The sequence below is a fragment of the Leptonychotes weddellii genome, chromosome 8 (genome assembly GCF_054177405.1).
Source record: "Leptonychotes weddellii isolate Sample4059 chromosome 8, ASM5417740v2, whole genome shotgun sequence".
Taxonomy (NCBI): Eukaryota; Metazoa; Chordata; class Mammalia; order Carnivora; family Phocidae; genus Leptonychotes; species Leptonychotes weddellii.
In genome coordinates, this window is record NC_138376.1 from 119,390,647 (window position 1) to 119,410,367 (window position 19,721).

At 38.1% G+C, this 19,721-nt stretch overlaps 1 long non-coding RNA gene across 2 annotated transcripts; it reads right to left on the bottom strand.

The window, feature by feature from the left end:
• Nucleotides 1-436: 436 nt before the first annotated feature.
• LOC145723153 (uncharacterized) lies at nt 437-15,089 on the bottom strand. Of its 2 annotated transcripts, none has more exons than XR_014148021.1 (2): nt 14,230-15,089; nt 437-8,124 (listed from the first exon to the last, which is right to left on the bottom strand). It is a non-coding gene; the product is annotated as an uncharacterized LOC145723153 (long non-coding RNA). The 2 variants fall into 2 exon arrangements; XR_014148022.1 differs by lacking the exon at nt 14,230-15,089 and adding an exon at nt 13,533-14,219.
• Between the last annotated feature and the right edge of the window lie 4,632 nt (nt 15,090-19,721).

Sequence of the window (19,721 nt, forward strand, 5' to 3'; positions counted from 1 at the left end):
CCCTAGCACACATTTGATCTCTTGTCAGTAAGAAAAGCCTTCTCCGTTGCATTTAGTATGTATTCCCAAATAGGTCATTATACCTTAAGAATTATTAAATTTCCACCTCACCTTCTCAGAGTGGATAATAAGGAAGCTTTTAACTGGACAAAAAATGAGATGTGACCCAGAACAATGAGTGGGCTAAGCATGGATCTCCAGATACTTTCTACATTGGCATTTCTCTCACCTCCTGTCCAAGCACTGGGCCTTGCTTTATGAGTGAACGTGTGGGGGTCCATTACCGCCCCCAAGAATGCAGCTTATCTGAACTCACCTCTAAGCTTAAGTTACTCCCCTAATCTGAACTGTCCTTCCCCCACTCCATCACTTCCTCCTTCAAGACCAAGTTCATTGATTATTCCCTCCAAATTTTCTTGACAAGAATCAGAAAATGTTAGTACTAGAACTTCTATTTCTATTGATCACAGCCTTAATTAACAAATGGGGGGGTACTGAGGCTAATTAGGTTAGGTGACTTATCTAAGAACACACAGCTGCCCCAGAATCCTAGTTGGCTTGGACTTGTAATCCTACCCCTTTACACCATTCCCACTTCAATATTTCTTCACCTTATTTTGCTCTCAGTCACTCTGTCTGGTTAGAGTTTCTTCATGTGGGATAGAGACCTACAATTCTCACTAGCTGGTAAAGTCCTGGCACAGGACTGTGAGAGTCAGTGTGATGCAATGGAAAATATGGTATTTGGAGCTAAACAAACCTAGACTCATAGGACTCTACCACACTCTGACCTTGGGCGATTTATAGAACTCTCTGAGCCTCGATTTCCTCATCAGTAAAATAGGACTAAACATAAGTGGGGCCCAGTGGAGTGCCAGAAGTTTGGACCAGCCATTGAGAAAATCAACACCTACCAGAGCCTGCTGTGTGGATGAGGACAAGTGCCCTATGCCGGATGGCCTGGAGAAGACATGCCATGTCTGCATGGCCCCCTTTCAGTTCTAAACAGTTCCTTCATTCTGCTATCTGGGGTAATGTCTACTAAAGTAAAACACCAGCTGGTTTTCAAGAAGGAAAACATGTATGCTGTCTCTGCATAGAGTCATAAGGAAAAACAACAGATAGCTTTCCAAAGATCTAGTCCAAAACATAAAAATTAAAAACTTTAGCTCTCTGCCAAAATGACTTCAAAATATTCTTGAAGAGTTCAAAACTCTAAAGCCTGACCTTATGGTCAAGGGCATCAACCTCCCAATGCAGCTATTTTTGTCCTCTTACCTTGTCCAAAGGCCACATTTCCTTCTTGACCAGATATCCTGTAACCCTTACCTCTGGACCCCTAAGCATGGAATTCAACTTTTTATCGTTCCAAAGCAAAGCGAAGCACAAAGTCTGCTCACTGAACCAGGGCCAGATTATGTCATATATCTACCTTTTAGAAAAAGGACGCCCTTTTATTATAAAACAGAAAAGGAAGCCCTAAGTATGCTACATGTTTTCTCTGTTTATATTCACACAGTTAAATGAGTGGAATAATACTAAAACTTTCACACTGGAAACCTCAGAAGGCTGGGTTCAGCAATGGGCAGAGGTGAAATGACTGTCTCATTCTCTAAATACCTCTCATGTTTCCAATTGTACCAATGAGCATGTAGTTGTTTCTCCCTTTTATAAAATAAAGAAAATAATTCTTTTTTTAATGCATGGCTTTTAATTTTTAATAAAATGAATGTCAGTTACTGTTGCTATTTTCATTCCCAAATAGTCTTTACTTCCCGAAAACCAAAATAGTTTAGAGATGGAGGGACGGTTTGAGCTCAGATTTACTAAATTAGCAAAAAACTTCAAGTTCTCAAAAGTCTGATGGTAAGTCTATTCAATTCCCCCTTTTCTTTTGATTTATAGATATAACTGTGCAGATTCACTTTCTCTGATCAATAGTCAATTAAGGATTGGGTAAACTGAAAAATAATTCCACATCTCAAAGGGCAGCCAAATCAAAGTTTCTCTTTTTTTTTTTGAGATTACTGCTGATTGCTCCCTATAGAGCTTCCTTGGAAGCCTGTAGCGGACAGCGTTGGTGCCTTGTCCCGTCCATTTACAAGGCAAGTGCCCCCAGTAAGTGAGTGCTGGCTGCTGCTGGCTCACAGTTGCCCCCTTCTCTGGAGAACTGTCCTCACCAAGAATTGCCTAAGGGGGTAAGTGCCTCCTCCCACTCCCCACAGGGCAGGGCGCAGCCACTGGCTGAGCTGAAAAAGCATAGGTGAGATAATCCTAGAGTACCATTCGCACTCCAGAGCTACCCTGGGGCTCCACTGAAAGCCATGTCTTTGCCAGATTTTCTTGCCATTTTCTTACTTCCTTACAGGTTTCTCTCTCAGTAAGTTATTTGCATTAGGTAAGTAAATCATTCTCGTTTCAGGTCTAAAACAGTGCTTTGGGAGACTCTAATAAGGAATATTAACATAATTACAAACACATAATGTATATAATGATTTCAAATAAATTTCACACAGTTTTTAGTTGACTGAGACCTACATCTTTTAAAAACTTACAAATTATTACAAAGAAACAACCGGCTCACCACTCCCCATATTCAGGTATGATGAAATCCAAAATGTTGTTCAGATTAACAGCAAGATCCAATGCTCTGAATCACAGAAATCAGAATAAAATGCAATTATTATGTGTGGCATATGTGGTGGGGTTTTGTTGTTTTTGAGAGAGAGAGTATGCCTGTGCGGGAGGGGTGGGGGACAGGAGAGAGAAAGAGAATCTTGAGCAGGCTCCACGTCCAGTGCAGAGTCTGTGGTGAGTGCTTAATACACAGTTGACAACTGAAGAATTTTTTGCCAATATTTACTTGATTGGAAATAATGCCCAATTCAAGAATGAATTTGACAACCGAATGGTTATAAAAATGTTCTTGAGGCTTTTATGTAATTTTTTGTTTGGATCCCAGAAGACCTGCTTAACAAATAGGGGTAACTATACAGTTTTGGGGGAATAGAAAAAGGGAGTTTGGGCCACACTCCAATGTTCAACCAGCCGTTACAAATTCCCATGTGATCTTGACTCCATTATCCTGTCCCATGGCCCAGAGGAAAGGGTGGAGCTAGTGGGTCCCAAAAGAATCCTTTGTACCTCTTAATGCACCTGGAAGGCAGGACTAACAGCTCTATGAAATAATAATAAAAATACACCCAAAAATGTATTAATGTTTTAATGGAGCTTTTTGAAATCTTAGCTGACAGATTAATAGATTAATAAAGTCAAATAAGAAATAAAGAGAAAAAACTGGCATACTGGTCAGTTATTCAAATAGAATCTATTTGTAATTCATAGGGTAAGTTGGAATTTCCCTTTGTTCAGGAGAATCTGTTTTATAGCACAATCTTGATCCAGAATAATTACATGCAAACAGAATTTTAAGCTATAAAAACAAATTATATCCTTACGAACGGTGGCTTCAGAGTCATAATGCTGAAGACCAAAACTATACTATATCACTTTCTGGGAAGAATTCAAGCAAATGATAGAAATGTAGCTTAATCATGTCTGCAATATATAGAGGTTAATCCTGCTTTAAGTGCTCTATGAGCTCTAAACATAAAACAAATTGTATTTTAAAACAATTATCCATGACTCAAACAGCTGAAGAGCATGTCTACATTTAAATGGTCAGTCCAAGAGAATATATATTTTTTCCAGTGAGGTTGTTGTTGTTTAAACAATTCAAGAGAGCTTCTTTTAAAATTACTTTCACAGAATACAGTATATTCTTTTGAAATTTTTCAGTGGTGAAAAAATCTTTGCCCTTTGAGGTTGGATTTGACCTGCAAAAACAACCAGCACCTACTTTCAGACAAACCTGAAGAAAACTGAGTAACAGAGTTGGATTGTTAAGGCAATTACAGAAGAGTGGTAGTTGACAAGAACACTCAAGCATAAAAGAAGTTAAAATGAAGGCAGTTGCTATATTCTGGTCGTCCACACCCTGACCCAGGCATCTGTCTCTGGGTGTCAGTCATCATGGTGTGTTTTTCAGGTGGACACTAAAATCTGCTGAGCTTTTCTTATAGTCCTGAAGTTCAGATCTCAGGACATAAATTGACTCATATAATAACAATATTCTCAGCAGTAATCTCAGTGGGATTGGCTTGAAGATGGACTCCTTGTAGCCTATCTGCTTGTCAATTACATTACCATAAATCTTTCTGTGGCAGTGATGAATGATAAGAGCATGGACCTTGGAGCCAGGCTGCTTGGGTTCAAGTCCCTGTTCCAATACTTCATATTAAGGCTAGTTAATAAACTCTCTGAGCTTCAACATCATCATCTGCTAAATAGACTACCTTCCTCATTCGGTCGTTGTGCAGATTAAGTAATTTAACACATTTCCAGTTCTTAGAACAGCGCCTGCAGCACAGTCAACACTAAATAAATATTAGCTATAATTATTTTGTGTGGTGGCTCTAATAGGCAAAGAATGGGGTGCCTGCATGGCTTGGTTGGTTAAGGCACTGCCTTCAGCTCAGGTCATGATCCTGGAGTTGCAGGACTGAGTCCCGCATCAGGCTCCCTGCTCAGTGGGGAGTCTGCTTCTCCCTCTGTGGGATGCTCCCACTGCTCATACTCTCTCTGTGTCAAATAAATAAATAAAATCTTTTTAAAAAATAGGCAAAGAATGAGTAGCTTGCCTTTTAAAACAAAAACAAAACAAAACAAAAAACAGCACTTTATTGATTTAGCAACTATACTCTCCTAATCTAAGTCAAAGAACCTTAAAAGGATCAAAAGCCATACAGTGATTCACAGGGCTCTGAATATACAAGACACGGATAATCCTGGAGAGGCATTTTAGAGTACCATAACTATAGATCCCAAAGTAATTTTAGGAACTGCCAAAGACATAGTGTTATTGCTGTTACCAGAAAGTGTTGGCTGTTATGCTGTATTTTGTTGAATATAAAATACCACAGATTGAAACACACATCTGTTTCAGAGATACAAATATGAAAACAATGTGTGCCTAAGAATCAATGAAATATGGTAACAGAAGTTTCTAAGAGGACATCTACCTGTCCTCTTCCAGGTGGAGTCCCAACCCCGAAAAGGGAAACCCTCCCAAGATGGTATGTGAAAAAGGTGACAAATGAGCTTTGAGTTTAGCATAGTGAGAAGAGGAAAGCCCCCGAGGGAAGACCATGTGTTATATGAGGTGAAGAAAATGCAGAAGAATGTGGAAAGTTTTGAGTTCCTAATGCAGGTGTTAAAAAACTACCCAAGTGAATTCTGAAATTCAGAACTATTTTTCCATCTGTAGAAAGAGTACATTGTTCCCCTTCAAAAGTGAAACAACCACTCAAGAGGGATGAACTCCCAAACTTCTATTTCCATGTTGCCCTATGGGTTTCTGGTAGCTCCAGGTTTGGACTGCAACCATAATTACCCTCACCTGGGCCAGCTGGTCTTCATCTAACAGTACCAGAGCCAAATACTCTGCAAATAGCATTAATAAATGAAATGGGTCAGTAGGCCTCAAAGGTCTAGATCCCCTTGGTAATTTATATTCCAATTCAACAAATATTAGTCAAAGGATCTGGACTAGGTGCAAGGTATTGTTTAAAATGGGACCAGGTGCGGAGTGTTTTGCTCTAAGGGATGAGAAAGATACTCAAATTTGGCATCCACCCGGAACTCCATTCTGTACAGGGCATAAAGGGAATATGAACTGGGAGGGAGGAGTGGGAAAGAGAGAGGAAGGAGGTTTACATCTGTAAAACAGTCTAATTTTCTGAGTGTCTTGGACTGCCCTAAAAAGAAATTTGCACAGAAGTGTAGAGAAGCCCACCTTCTGGTAATCCACTGTAATCCATCAATCATAAACTTTAAAGACACTGAGAAAGTGGTCCTAAGTTTCTTTGTATCTCACACCCTCTGTACCCCCACCAACCTATGGATCTAATTTGCGAATCCATACCATATTCCCTATATAAGAATGACTTTTGAATCCATCTCCTCAACTGATTTGGAGGCATTGTTGCATAAAGTTTAATCACTGGAGCAAGCCTCTGAGTGAACCTACTGCTTTTCTGCAGATGAATGGAGTATTATTCAAGTCTGACTCATCTCCTAGCATAAAACCTGGAAGATAAGCAGCAGCATAATTTATCCTTATATTTAAAACTAGGGCAGGAAAAAATATATCTTACTTTTATCCATTAAAAAATAACTTCTTATTAAAACAATTAACAGTCAAGTTATATTTCAGTACTTTTATAGTTATTTAATAATAATATTGCTCATACCCTATCAAGTAATTCTAAATTGTTTAATGTCTTCCATTTGTGATTTGGATCAAATATTACTTGAATGAGATCACTGAACATCTGGGAATTGAAAATGTTACATTTATGCAAGGATTTTTAGAAACTAAGATTGGCATATATTATGGCAGGAACTGGCAGGGATCTATCTCCAGACATTTACCTAACTCAAATTTTCCTTGTTTTTTCATCTTACATATTTTTATTTTTAAAAAGATTTATTTATTTATTTATTTATTCATTCATTTATTTATTTGAGAGAGAAAGCACACAAGGCAGAGAGGGGCAGAGGGAGAAGAAGAGAATCCCAAGCAGACTCCCCACTGAGTGCAGAGCCCAACACAGGGCTCAGTCTCACAACCCTGAGATCATGACCTGAGCCAAAAATCAAGAGTCAGAGGCCCAACCGACTGAGCCACCTAGAAGCCCCCATCTTATATATTTTTAAAAAACAACTGTCCAAAATGTAGAAATGAATGTGTTTGGTTGAACCGTCTCTAGTCTCTTTCATAACTACCCCATCAATGGCATTGTTAACATTTTTGTATTGATTTTTCTCACTGGCAAACTGAGCTGGCAACATTTTCACAGCCAGTCGCCTCTGATTTATTGATTACCTTTCAAGCTGATGACCTCATAGCAATGAATCTGAGGTCTTCTCCCCCCCAACCCCACCCCCATCCCCAACGCTTCCTGGTATTTTTCTGAGATGCCAGAGCTCCAAGGTTTATGCCATTGTCTGAGTATCTAAACGATGGCAATGATAAAGCACATGACATCATGTAAACTATGTTATTTTGACTTTTAAGTATTCCTTAAATATAAATCTTGGCTAAGGCTGCCAAGAGATTTGGCAAAGGTCAGCCTGGTTTTATTCTCCCTTGGTGGGTGAAACCGGAATTCCTTGGCCTTACAAATTCTTGTGGTCTCCACAAACAGCTCCTCCTTTCTAAATCAAGTTCATCTTCAGTGTTTACTCAAATGTGTTTGGTCCACTAATACTTCTTTTAATGAGAATTCAGTTCCCTGCCAGAAGTCCCATTTGGATCATTTACTTTTTCTTTGTTGATCATATCAAGCAAATCATTACAAATAATAATACTGTAATAACATAGTTCTTTCCAGGAAATGTCTTCTTGCTGATGACATCTAAGACTGGATATTATTAAAATCTGACTTTTTTTTTTTTCATCCTGACTGCGCTGCAATTTAACACCTCTTGAAGAGAGACAATGTGGAGAGATTTTCTGGCTGGTGATCAGCATTTCAGGTTGGTGGTCAGATGAAAGCTCTGACAGAACTCTTTCCAAGGATTTGTTGTGCATGCTCAAATTCTTTGTTCTATGTTGACTCAAGCTGTTTTATAAAATATCTCTGTAAAGACAGGCCATTGAGGCAGTTCAGAACTAAACAGAAAAATAATCGTTTCATTTGTTTTTCATTTTCCGAACATGTATAATCCAAATAACTTCATAATGCTTTAATGACTAATGCAAACTGTACCAAACTTAATGCAAAAACCTTATAAAAAGTTCCATTTTGAAATAACAGCATTTGCCTCCATCTTGTATTTCATCTGCTCGCATCCCATCTGTTCTGATGTTCTCCAAAAGAGATTCTCCTGAGTTAGAGAAGGAAACAGTGGTTTTGATGAACCATACAGAATCTTTCCAAAGTAAAATTTGTTTCCAGCAGAACTTTGTACAGCACCCTTAGTAAATCACCTCTCCAAAAAAGTGGCAAGAAGGACTTCTTTTGGCAGTAGATGGATAACGACAACAAAAAAAGGTAGCGTCTAGGGGGTAAAAACATTCAATCTTAATGTTAGGATGTATTGGCTCCAATTACAGAATACCAAATCAAAAATCAAAAATAACATATAAGAATTTCTATTTTGCTTAAACCAGAAGGGCTTACAGCACAGCTGTAAAGGGCTGTTAGCCCAGCTGTTAAAGGGCTGATAGCACAGCTCAACAATGTCAGAACTCTGAGTCGACAGCATCTGTTGAATCCTCCACCTGCTCACTCATTTCTTCAACATGCCTTTATATATTCCACTGGCTTCCTCTGTACCAGCCCATGTGCTAAAGAGGGTAGCACATGCTGGTCCTGGGCCCAGTACCATGCAACTATGGCTGACACAAACAAAATGCAAGGGAAGGTCTTTGTAGTTAGGACACTAACTCCCTCTTTATGGAGAAAAGGCCTATATAAATGAAACCAAAGTAAAACAGTCGGACACAATAGTCAGGCAGTCACACGATTGTCACAGACCATATCCATCTGGGTATGAACTCTTATGGTCAAAGTTAAAACTGAAAATTTTTCTGGACAGTTATTTAGTGGCTTATAAAATTGACTCAAAGGTGGAGGACTAAGATTGGAAACTGGAGAAAATCAAAGGAATCCAGAACCAAGGTCATATAGAAGGAATTTCTTGACTGTGAAGCCACCACCAGACTCCAGGTGTGAGACACAGTCTCTGCCAGATGAATTCTGAATTGTCATTTCATTGCACTGCTGGCCCCTTGCTCACACCTACCATGAGTTCACTACCTGTGGGACCCCATTCTAAGCAAGTTAACTCTATCTCATTTAATCCTCAGAATAACACCCTAAAGAAAGTAACTGTCCCACTTCACAGGTGAAAATACCAAGGCTCACAGAGACTGAGCCCTGGGCCTAAGGTTTTAGAGCTGGTAAGGGACTGGCACTCAAACCCAAGCAACCTGGCTCTACCACATTATCTGCCTCTCAAAGTCTAGGCAGGAGCCTCTGAGTTCCTGAGCCAATGGCCTATATCCCAACCACGAGGAAAAGCATATATATGACCTTTTTGGCTTCCAAAACTCACACATGGCCAATTCTCCAACATTGGAAGAGAGATCAAACCTGGCAAGGAAAAATTTACAAACACCACTTCAAAGACTACAAAGAGAGACAGAAAAGAAATAAAACAAGTGTAAGATGAAAACTTGGGAAGAAACATCCTAATTATGCTCAGGATATAACTTCCTAGATTCAGCCATATTCTGAATGTTTGTTTCAGCCTAGAAAAAACTCCGTATCTTGTTACAGTTTATGGGAAGACAAATTAAGGTCAAGCATTATATTTTTACTTTTGCTCTCTTTAAATTATGCCAAGACAACTCTGATAAAAGATAGTTTGTCTAATGTCAGTCCTCAGATCAGTGGAGATAAAAATGTCCTTACTTCATCCTACTTCTCAATTATCTACATGATTTCCAAGAAATCATATACTTAAGCCTGAACGCAGAGAGGGTTTTATTAAACACAAAAGAAGGAAAACCAAACTAGACGAAAACAAAAGAACTCTGGATATGGAGTGGGAGGAAAAATATGACCATTTTATGGGTGCAAAATTAAGCTAGCCAAGTTGAGGCCATCTTTATTTCTAAGGGATATAGATAAATAGTTGTGCCCAGACCCATCTTTGTATCTCCTCTTAGCACTCTGTTCTGAATATATGGTCTTATCTCAGTTTATACTCCAATAGCAGTACAGAGAAAACCCTAATGTCAAAGCTCACAAAGATCGACTCTAAGGAATAGTGACTAGAATTTATTATTTTGCTCCCAAATATAGAGAAAAAGAAATTGTGCTATTGCCAAATTACCTCTTGGATCTGTGTAACCAATATCCAATAACCACTACAATATATACAAGACTGATGTATTTTGATAGCAGGAATGGAAACAAAAGCGGGGTAAAGGGAAATTTCAAACTCCTTAAAAACAGAAACCTATTCTATTCACTGTGGACTCCAAATTGTAAGAACAAAATTTTGAAGGAAACTCTAATGTCTTCTTTGACAAAAGAATGTAACCAGAGATCTTAAGTATATAAATATGCAGTATTTTTGCTTCAGAAGAAAACTCTGGATTGGTAGAATTCAGAATGTGAATATTAAAGGCTACATGCCACAGGACCTGGTCAGCTAAGTTAGGAACAAGAGAATAAAATGAAGGACACATCTCAGAGACAAATTTTGCTCTCGTATTTCCTTTTTCATATTTTGAACACAATCTATCTTCAATTTCCTGAAATGTCATCACTCTCCATTTAATAAACAAATGATAAAAAAAATCTCAAGCTATGAAATCAGTGGCACAACAATCTTCGTTTGTTTTTAAACCCCCCAGTTAGCTCGAAAGGCCATTTGGATTTAGAGCCTAAAGTCAATGACTTTTCAAGAAGTTTCCTGTTTTCTTTCTTCATACAACCATATGAATGATAAGAATTTGTAACATAAACCTTTCTGTATTTAAACATTTCTACTGGTTTTAGTTTTCACCATGGGACTCTGACTCTCAAAATATTACTTTTATAATCCCTGAATTTGCTTCTTGAAAGCTTTCCAATAGCCAAATTGGGCAATTGACTTTATTGTTTTTGTAATAACATGGGCACTTAGGGCAAAGGAATCTTATTCATCTCTGACTGCTTCTAATACTTGTTTTTCATTTGTAAGGATAAATACTCTAAAAGGAAGTTTTTGGTGACTGGGAGAGTCACAATGTTATTTCTATTTCAACGGACTTTCATTAAGAAAACTTCATACTGAGTTAAATCAGCCTATTATTCTGTCCCTGACATGATGTATTCTGGAAAGCTGTGATCACTTTCCATGAAGTTAAACTCAAAAGGTCAAAAATGTACTCAGAAAAACTTTAGTTTTTCTTAATAATTATAATCATCTATAAACTCAATCTCTTTGTAGTTTAACAGAGAGAACTTTCTGAGGAAATATGTTCCACATGTACTTACTCTTCACCTAGTAAAATCATTCTTGTTTGTCCCAAAATAAGTTCACTGAGCATTCAAGGCTGCCTCTAAATTTTTCTGATATTTGAAAACTTATTTCAAATATTTTCTTTATAAGGAACACCTTTTACCTTCTGTTAGGAAGAATGATGGATTAAATGATTTTTATGTTCTCTCCTTACTTTCTCTATTTTTATGTACTCCTATCAATCCATAAATACATTTGACCCTTGAACAACATGGGTGGGGAGTCAGGGGCACCAACCCCTGTCCAGCTGAAAATTCACATATGAATTTTAACTCTCCAAAAACTTAAGTACCAATAGCCTACTGTTGACTGGAAGCATTGTGAAATACATAAACAGTCGATTAACATATATTCTGTTTGGTAAATGTATTATATACTGTATTCCTACAATAAGATAAACTACAGAAAAGAAGATGTTGTTAAAGAAAATCATAAGAAAAAATACATTCACAGTACTGTATTGTAAGAAATCCACATCTAAGTGGACCTGTGCCCTTCAAACCCATGTTATTCAAGGGTCAACTGATCTTCCTTTTAAAGATATTCGCTAGTAATATTAAGTCTGTAGACATGTTATCAGGGCTTATTGATCCTTGATTACTTGATCAGCAAAATGAGAAGACTGGATAGAGATAATCTCTAAAATAACTTTCTACAGTTAAGCTGAACTTTGGATGAAATGTCACGGTGGGAACGCCACTTCAGTCTTGCTCTATGCTTCAACAAAAACACAGTCAACATCGTGCTCACTTGTAAGTGGACATAAATCTAAAATGTTTTGCTCAGTCAAATTATCTGTTTTTACTTCAAATTCCTTAATCAGGTACAGTAAAAGTTGCCAAAAGGATAAAATTAGTTTTCCTTCTGCCTTTGGCCCTGAAATCTGCATGTTGAGCTTCTCTATCTTTCCTCTGTGGCACCCATTCAGTGCTCTCATGCTGGTGAAGGTAAAATTTACAGAAAGCTTCTGTATGGTCTGAACTTACAAAATGACTTCTTTCACATAGAAAAAAATCCTGAAATAGATCAATAGGAATTACTTCACCCAATACATTAAACACAGAGTTGGAAAAAAAAAAAGTTTGTTTTTAAGAGGTGTAATTAAATTCAGACTCAAATTATGCAAGATGAGTATTTCAAGTGGCAATACTGAGATTTCTTTTAATGATATAATAGAAATCTTATACCATGTAGAACAATGTTTATACAGTTAATAATCTCTTAGGTAGTGCTTTAAGGGTTTAACACCCTTCTTAGGCACCCTGATTTATTTTTGTTATTAGATATAAGTTTTGTTCCTTTTAACAGACATTGTTGCTTCTACACACATCACTTACAGGGTAAATAACTTTATGACAATGCAGAGCAATCATCTAATACTGTGTATCTGTTACTAATGTAACAGATTTAAATTAAAGGATCTCACAAATTATACCAAAATAAATTCCAGGTGGATCAAAGAGTTAAAAGTAAATGAAGAGAAGGAACAGAGAAAGTTTTGGAAAAAAAAAAAACTTCACAGTAAAGAAAGCCTTTTAAAATACAACTCAATATATACAAACCATGAAATAAAGAATTGCTGGACTCAGCTATATAAAATAAGAAACTGGGAAATACTTGCAATTCTTAACACTGACAAAGGGCTCATTTCCCTCATATATAAAGATCTCCTAGAATCAATAAGAAAAAGAACAAAATAAGTAGAAAAAAATGGGTAAAGAATATTACCAGAGAGATCGCAGAAGGGAAATAAAAATAGCTTTTTAACATATGAAAAGATACTCTACTCCACTTGAAATAAAGGAAACACTAGTTCAAATTTTACTGAAATACTTTTTTTCAAATGTCAGATTTGTAAAGATGAAAAATCTAACGACATGACTTGTTTGTGCATTCTCATACATTACAGATTGGAATGTAGTTGATCCCTCTAGGGAGGGAATTTGGTAATAACTACTAACATTTAAAATATGCGTATCTTTAACCTAGCCAATTACACATACATACACACACACACACACACACACATCCTGCATACACACTCACACCTCTGTAAAATGACATATTCTTAAGTCTATTCATTAACTATGGTAAAATTCAAAATAGCAAGATAACAAGAGTAGCTTAAAAGTCATCAAGAGTTAGCTGATTTAAAAAATTATGATGCTCCATACATTGGAATAGAATGCTAAAGAGACTTCTAAAGAAAAGATGAGGAAGCTCCTTATGTTCTGCTGTGCAACAAAAATCAAGATATATTTTCAAGTTAAAAAAAGCAAAATGCAGAATATCATTTGGGTAAAAATGAGGGCAGGGGAACCATACATGTATTCACCTGAATATGCACAGATTATCTCTGGAAAGACATTCAAGAAGCTAGTAATGGTTACCTCTAAAGAGAGTAACTGGGAGGGTGCCTGGGTGCCTCAGTCAGTTGAGCATCTGATTCTTGGTTTCGGCTCAGGTCATGAGCTCAGGGTCCTGGGATCCGCCCCCTTCTGTGTAGGGCTCTGTGCTCAGTGGGGAATCTGCTTGAGATTCTCTCTCTCTCTCTCTCTCTCTCTCTCTGTGCTTCCCTAACCCCACTTACACAAGTGCATGTGTGCACACATAAGCTCTCTCTCTCTCTCTAAAATAAGTAGATAAATCCCTTTAAAAAATAAAATAAAAATAAAGAGGGGAACTGGGTGAATGGGGAACAACATAAGTAAAGTGAAACTTTTCAAAAGGTGTGGACCAACTGAGCACTTATTGCTCACACAGTACTACCAGGCACTGTGGCACAGGATTTCTGCCATTATGAAGATACCAGGCTATTAGAAACAGAAAGCTAGCAGACATGACACATTAGAGAATCACTATGTGTTGGATTGCTTGGTCCTAATCATAAATGCAACTGACACACAGAGGAGCTGGAGACAGAACAGAAACACAACTTGTGAGCTGGCTTGGTGAGCCAGTATTCCTCACAGAGGCGAGAGCATGAAGGTGTGGGGGCCAGCCTGCCTGTGCCAGGGACTGGATTAGTAGGAGTCAACTCTTTTTCTTTTTTTCCCTCCTTCTTTCTTTCTCTCTCCCCACACCTACCTCCGTTTTTTTCCCTTCTGCTGTGGCTGTTACTGTTGCTTTCTCCTCCTCCTCTTCTTCTTCTTCTTCCTCCTCCTTCTCTTGAAAATGGGCTTCTTACCATTCACATCTCATGACCACGAATCTTTCAAGCACTTTAATGACAGGCAATGACACCAACTTCCAGTGATCTTGCCAGCACATTCCCTGGCACAGAATGTACCCTTTTCCTTTGTTTTGGTCAAGTATTTATACAATGAGCATGATATCCTTATAGACCTAAAGCACTGGATATGGCCCTACTACTGTATGTATGTATGTATGTCTATTTATGATGATAAATTGATTGCAAAACAAATATAAGGAAATGTCCATATTTAATAATACCAAAATTATTTCCATGGCATAGAAATGCAATAGGAGTTTTCTATTTATCTATCTTTATCTCTCTCTGATAAGCGATTATAAACAAGAAATTTAATTTAAAATGCATGTATTTTATATATGGAACACTGAAAGTGGCAGAATTAAAATTTCAGCAGATTACAGCAGCAGACTTCTGGGTTTTACTTGCTTCTTTCATCAGAAAGTTTCTTCCATTTTCCTACATCAGTTCTGATTGGAAAATTCTTAATAATTGCCCAAATTTGCGACAGAGACACACACACAGCTTGCTTCCTACTCTGGAAGTCTTCTCTGTGCCTTTGGCTGGAAAGTACGAAGGAATCAAAGCATTTCCTTAAACAATGGAAGCCAACATAAATCCACTTATTCTAAGAAACAATAGAAATGAAATTTCCACTGGGATCAAATTCAACACAGCCGATTAGCATTTCTTTCATGCTAAATATTTGGCTTAGATGTCAGGTTTGGGGTTAGCAGAGGTGAGTCCATTAGCCATTATATTAAACATGAACATTCACCAAAGAGTCATTAACTTGTGTTTTACTTCTTCAAATGTCCTTTCTCATTCTTAATGATCATATTAAATATCCTATCTTGGACCATAATTGTTGTTTGGTTTTCACATTTTTCCAGTTTGACAGTAAGAGTCTTATTCTAGAACAATTAACAAACCAGACCACCCACCAGCTGCCAAATGGCAATATTTTGTTGTATTTTATGTTGTGTTCTTAATCCATCTTCAGAAGCATTTATATCTTGTTAATGAAAAGACTCTCATAGTTGTTGTTTCTACTCAATATGTAACCCAAGTACACAGGGGTGGGAACCCAAGAAAATACCAAAAGATGTATGTTCTTTGGAAAAGATCACTAACCTTGTTTATGCATCCAAAGCAGGCAAACCTTTTATAATCTTTTCAACAAATCTGGTACTTAAAACAGACTCTCAGTCTGCTATCACGAAAAAGCTAGACCTAATCACAGGTTCTGCAGGTTCCAGAATATACCACATATAATATATAATATACCACATTTATTGTCCGTGTTCTTTTCATCCTGAGTGTCTGTCTCCCTTTCCTCCCCCTGGCCATTTAGCCTAATGCACTCACCTCAAACGCCAGCACTTACCTGTGCTTCACTTCACCTTCTTTACTCTCTTTTTCATGATTTTAATTCACCTATCTCCTTCAACCCCAGATTCTCTTCTTTTTGTAAACCAGGCCTCAAATTTCTGGCTTCGAACCTTGGCTTCAATATCTCCTACTGGCTTTCTTTACCTTTCACCAACCTCCAAATGTTTCTCTGGGTTTTCAGACCTCTGCTTCTTTTTTTACTCTAACAATACAAATTCTTCATTTTTGGCATCCATCACTGTCCCCAGTGAGACTGCCCTAGTACATGTCTCACCCTTAGGCAATCACAGAATCAGGAAACATCCATCTCGGAAACTTGCTTCAACAGGGGCACTCTATGCTCCACTTTACACTGGACTGTGTTCACTGAGGTCCAGCATGTATGTCATATTCTTTGCTGTATCCCCAGCATCCAATACAATGTCACACACATTCGATTCTCAATTGACAAATGTCCACTGAATGAATTTCTAAGATGGTAATGAAAGTTATTTCCACCCATTTTCCCACATAGTTAAACCAACGATCTTGATTTGTTGACAAGATGCAGATTATCTTCTCTGATACTTACTTTCTTGCTTTGCAGGCATAGCTACATTGGGTAGAAGAGAATATTCACATAGTGAACTCCATGGATCATCTATGTCCTAAGACATGGACCTCATGAAATGGCCCTTCACATGAGAAAACTGTCTGATGGAAACTACGAAGCTACTCTCTAAGGTGGTGATGAAATTCTAAGATCACCAAATGTATAGAAAGTAAGACAAATTAAAGAAGGCTCAGAAGACTGGCTTAAAGATAACCAAGAAGTTAAAAAATAAGAAATATAATTGGTCTGGGATGCTGTGAGAATGCCTATAACTTCTATTTTCCCTAAACCAGCTTCCATAAGATTCTAAATCTTGCCATGACACTCCCTAGGACAAAGATATATAGGTAAGTGTACTGCTATGGAAAAAGTTTATAATATATGATCCCTGGAGGAAAGACTTACAAAACAGCATGGATAATATGATTCTGTTTGTGTAAAATTAGAGGGAGAAAGAAATATCTAGAAGATTTTTAAACTGATATATAATATAGATACAGAATGCATAAATCTTGTACAGCTTGAATCTTTACCCTGTATACATTCATGTGACTACCAACCACATAAATATATAAGCAGTTCTAGGACTCCAACAGGTTCCCTCATGCCCATTCTGTGAAGAATGGTTCCTAAAACATTCAGTGGGTACCCTACTGGAGAGATTTTAGGTGATTCTCCTTTATACCATTCTGTTGCTAGGGTTTTCTACATTAGTTTTACCTATATAGTCAGAAAAATAAGAACGTCATTTTCCTTGCTGACCTGTTGAGCAGCAGAGGTACTGAGGCAATCTCAAGGAATGAAACTTGAGATACCCAAACTCCTGATTTCAGCATTTATGTAGCTTTCAATGTTTAATTCTCTTATTGTTCTTGTTTTTCTTTGTATATTTCTTGCTTTCCTTTTTTTTTCTCCTTAAAACTTAACAAAGCTTTCTTTCTAACAGTTTAATCTGCTCAACTGTGCAAGACAGTATGTCCATGTTTTCTGAGCCTCATGGGAAGAATGGCATACTCCTGGGCATTGTGTGGTAGTACAGACTGCGTCCTCCAAAATTCATCTGTTAAATTCTAATGCCCAATATAACAGCATTTGGAGGTGGAGACTTTGGGGGGTAATGAGGTCATGAGGGCAGAACCTTCATGAATGAAATTAGTGCCCTCATAACAGAGACCCCAGAAAGTTACCTTGCCCTTTCTCCCATGTGAAAAGACAGTCCTTACCAATGAATCTGCCCAAAACTTGACCTCGGATTTCCCAGCCTCCAGAACTGTGAGAAATAAATTTTTGTTGTTTATAAGTCACCCAGTCTATGGTATTTTATTACAGCAGCCAGAACAGGCTTAAGGCATGTGGCCAACTGAAATCAAAGTGAAATGAACCCAATCAAGAAAGAGACACAGAGCGGCGCCTGAGTGGCTCAGTAGGTTGAGTGCCTGCCTTCGGCTCAGGTCATGATCCCAGGGTCCTGAGATCAAGGACCGCATGGGGGGTCCTTGCTCAGCGGGGAGTTTGCTTCTCCCTCTGCCTCTGCCGCTTCCTCTGCTCATGCTCTCTCTCTCTCAAATAAAAATCTTAAAAAAAAGAGAGAGACACAGAAAAGAAATCAAACTAAAAGACTGATTACTGATAAAGGCATATTGAAGAAGGTCTCTTAGACCTGTAGGTACAATCAACCTTATATTACCTATGACCATGAGTTCAGCTTACAGGGCCAAAAACTTTTGCACAACAAAGGAAACAGTCAATAAAACCAAAAGACAGCCGACAGAATGGGAGAAGATATTTGCAAATGACATATCAGATAAAGGGCTAGTATCCAAAATCTATAAAGAACTTATCAAACTCAACACCCAGAGGACAAATAATCCAGTCAAGAAATGGGCAGAAGACATGAACAGACATTTCTGCAAAGAAGACATCCAAATGGCCAATGGACACATGAAAAAGTGTTCAACATTGCTCAGTATCAGGGAAATCCAAATCAAAACCTCAATGAGATACCACCTCATACCAGTCAGAATGGCTAAATTTAACAAGTTAATTAACAAGGAAACAACACATGTTGGCGAGGATGCGGAGAAAGGGGAACCCTCCTACACTGTTGGTGGGAATGCAAGCTGGTGCAGCCACTCTGGAAAACAGTATGGAGGTTCCTCAAAAAGTTGAAAATAGAGCTACCCTACGATCCAGCAATTGCACTACTGGGTATTTACCCCAAAGATACAAATGTAGTGATCCGAAGGGGTACGTGCACCCCAATTTTATAGCAGCAATGTCCACAATAGCCAAACTATGGAAAGAGCCTAGATGTCCCCCAAGAGATGAATGGATAAAGAAGATGTGCTATATATACAATGGAATATCATGCGGCCATCAAAAAAAAATGAAATCTTGCCATTTGCAATGACATGGATAAAACTAGAGGGTATTATGCTAAGCGAAATAAGTCAATCAGAGAAAGACAATTATCATATGATCTCACTGATATGAGGAATTTGAGAGACAAGACAGAGGATCATAGGGGAAGGGAGGGAAAAATGAAACAAGACGAAACCAGAGAGGGAGACAAACCATAAGAGACTCTTAATCTCAGGAAACACACTGAGGGTTGCTGGAGTGGAGGGGAGTGGGAAGGATGGAGTGGCTGGGTGATGGACATTGGGGAGTGCTGTGAATTGTGTAAGACTGATGAATCACAGACCTGTACCCCTGAAACAAATAATACATTATATGTTAATTTAAAAACAAAAAAACAAAAGCCCAACTCACTGCAGAGACAGCACCCTCTTCAAGAAGTACTCCAGTTGACAACAGATAAAGGCCTATAGCTTCAGGACCCACTGTTCTAAGAAAGATAGGGAATGAAGCCACTGAGTGCTCAGCGCCCTCTACTAATCTCATCAAGCAGATAGTCACCAAGCAGAGGTAGATGAGAAAAGGGCAGAAACTCTCCCCCAGAGAACAAATAATCCAATCAAGAAATGGGCAGAAGACATGAACAGACATTTTTCCAAAGAAGACATCCAAATGGCCAACAGACACATGAAAAAGTGCTCAACATCGCTCAGCATTAGGGAAATCCAAATCAAAACCTCAATGAGATACCACCTCACACCAGTCAGAATGGCTAAAATTAACAAGTCAGTAACTGACAGATGTTGGCGAGGATGCAGAGAAAGGGGAACCCTCCTACACTGTTGGTGGGAATGCAAGCTGGTGCAGCCACTCTGGAAAACAGTATGGAGGTTCCTCAAAAAGTTGAAAATAGAGCTACCAAATGATCCAGCAATTGCACTACTGGGTATTTACCCCAAAGATACAAATGTAGTGATCCGAAGGGGTACGTGCACCCCAATTTTATAGCAGCAATGTCCACAATAG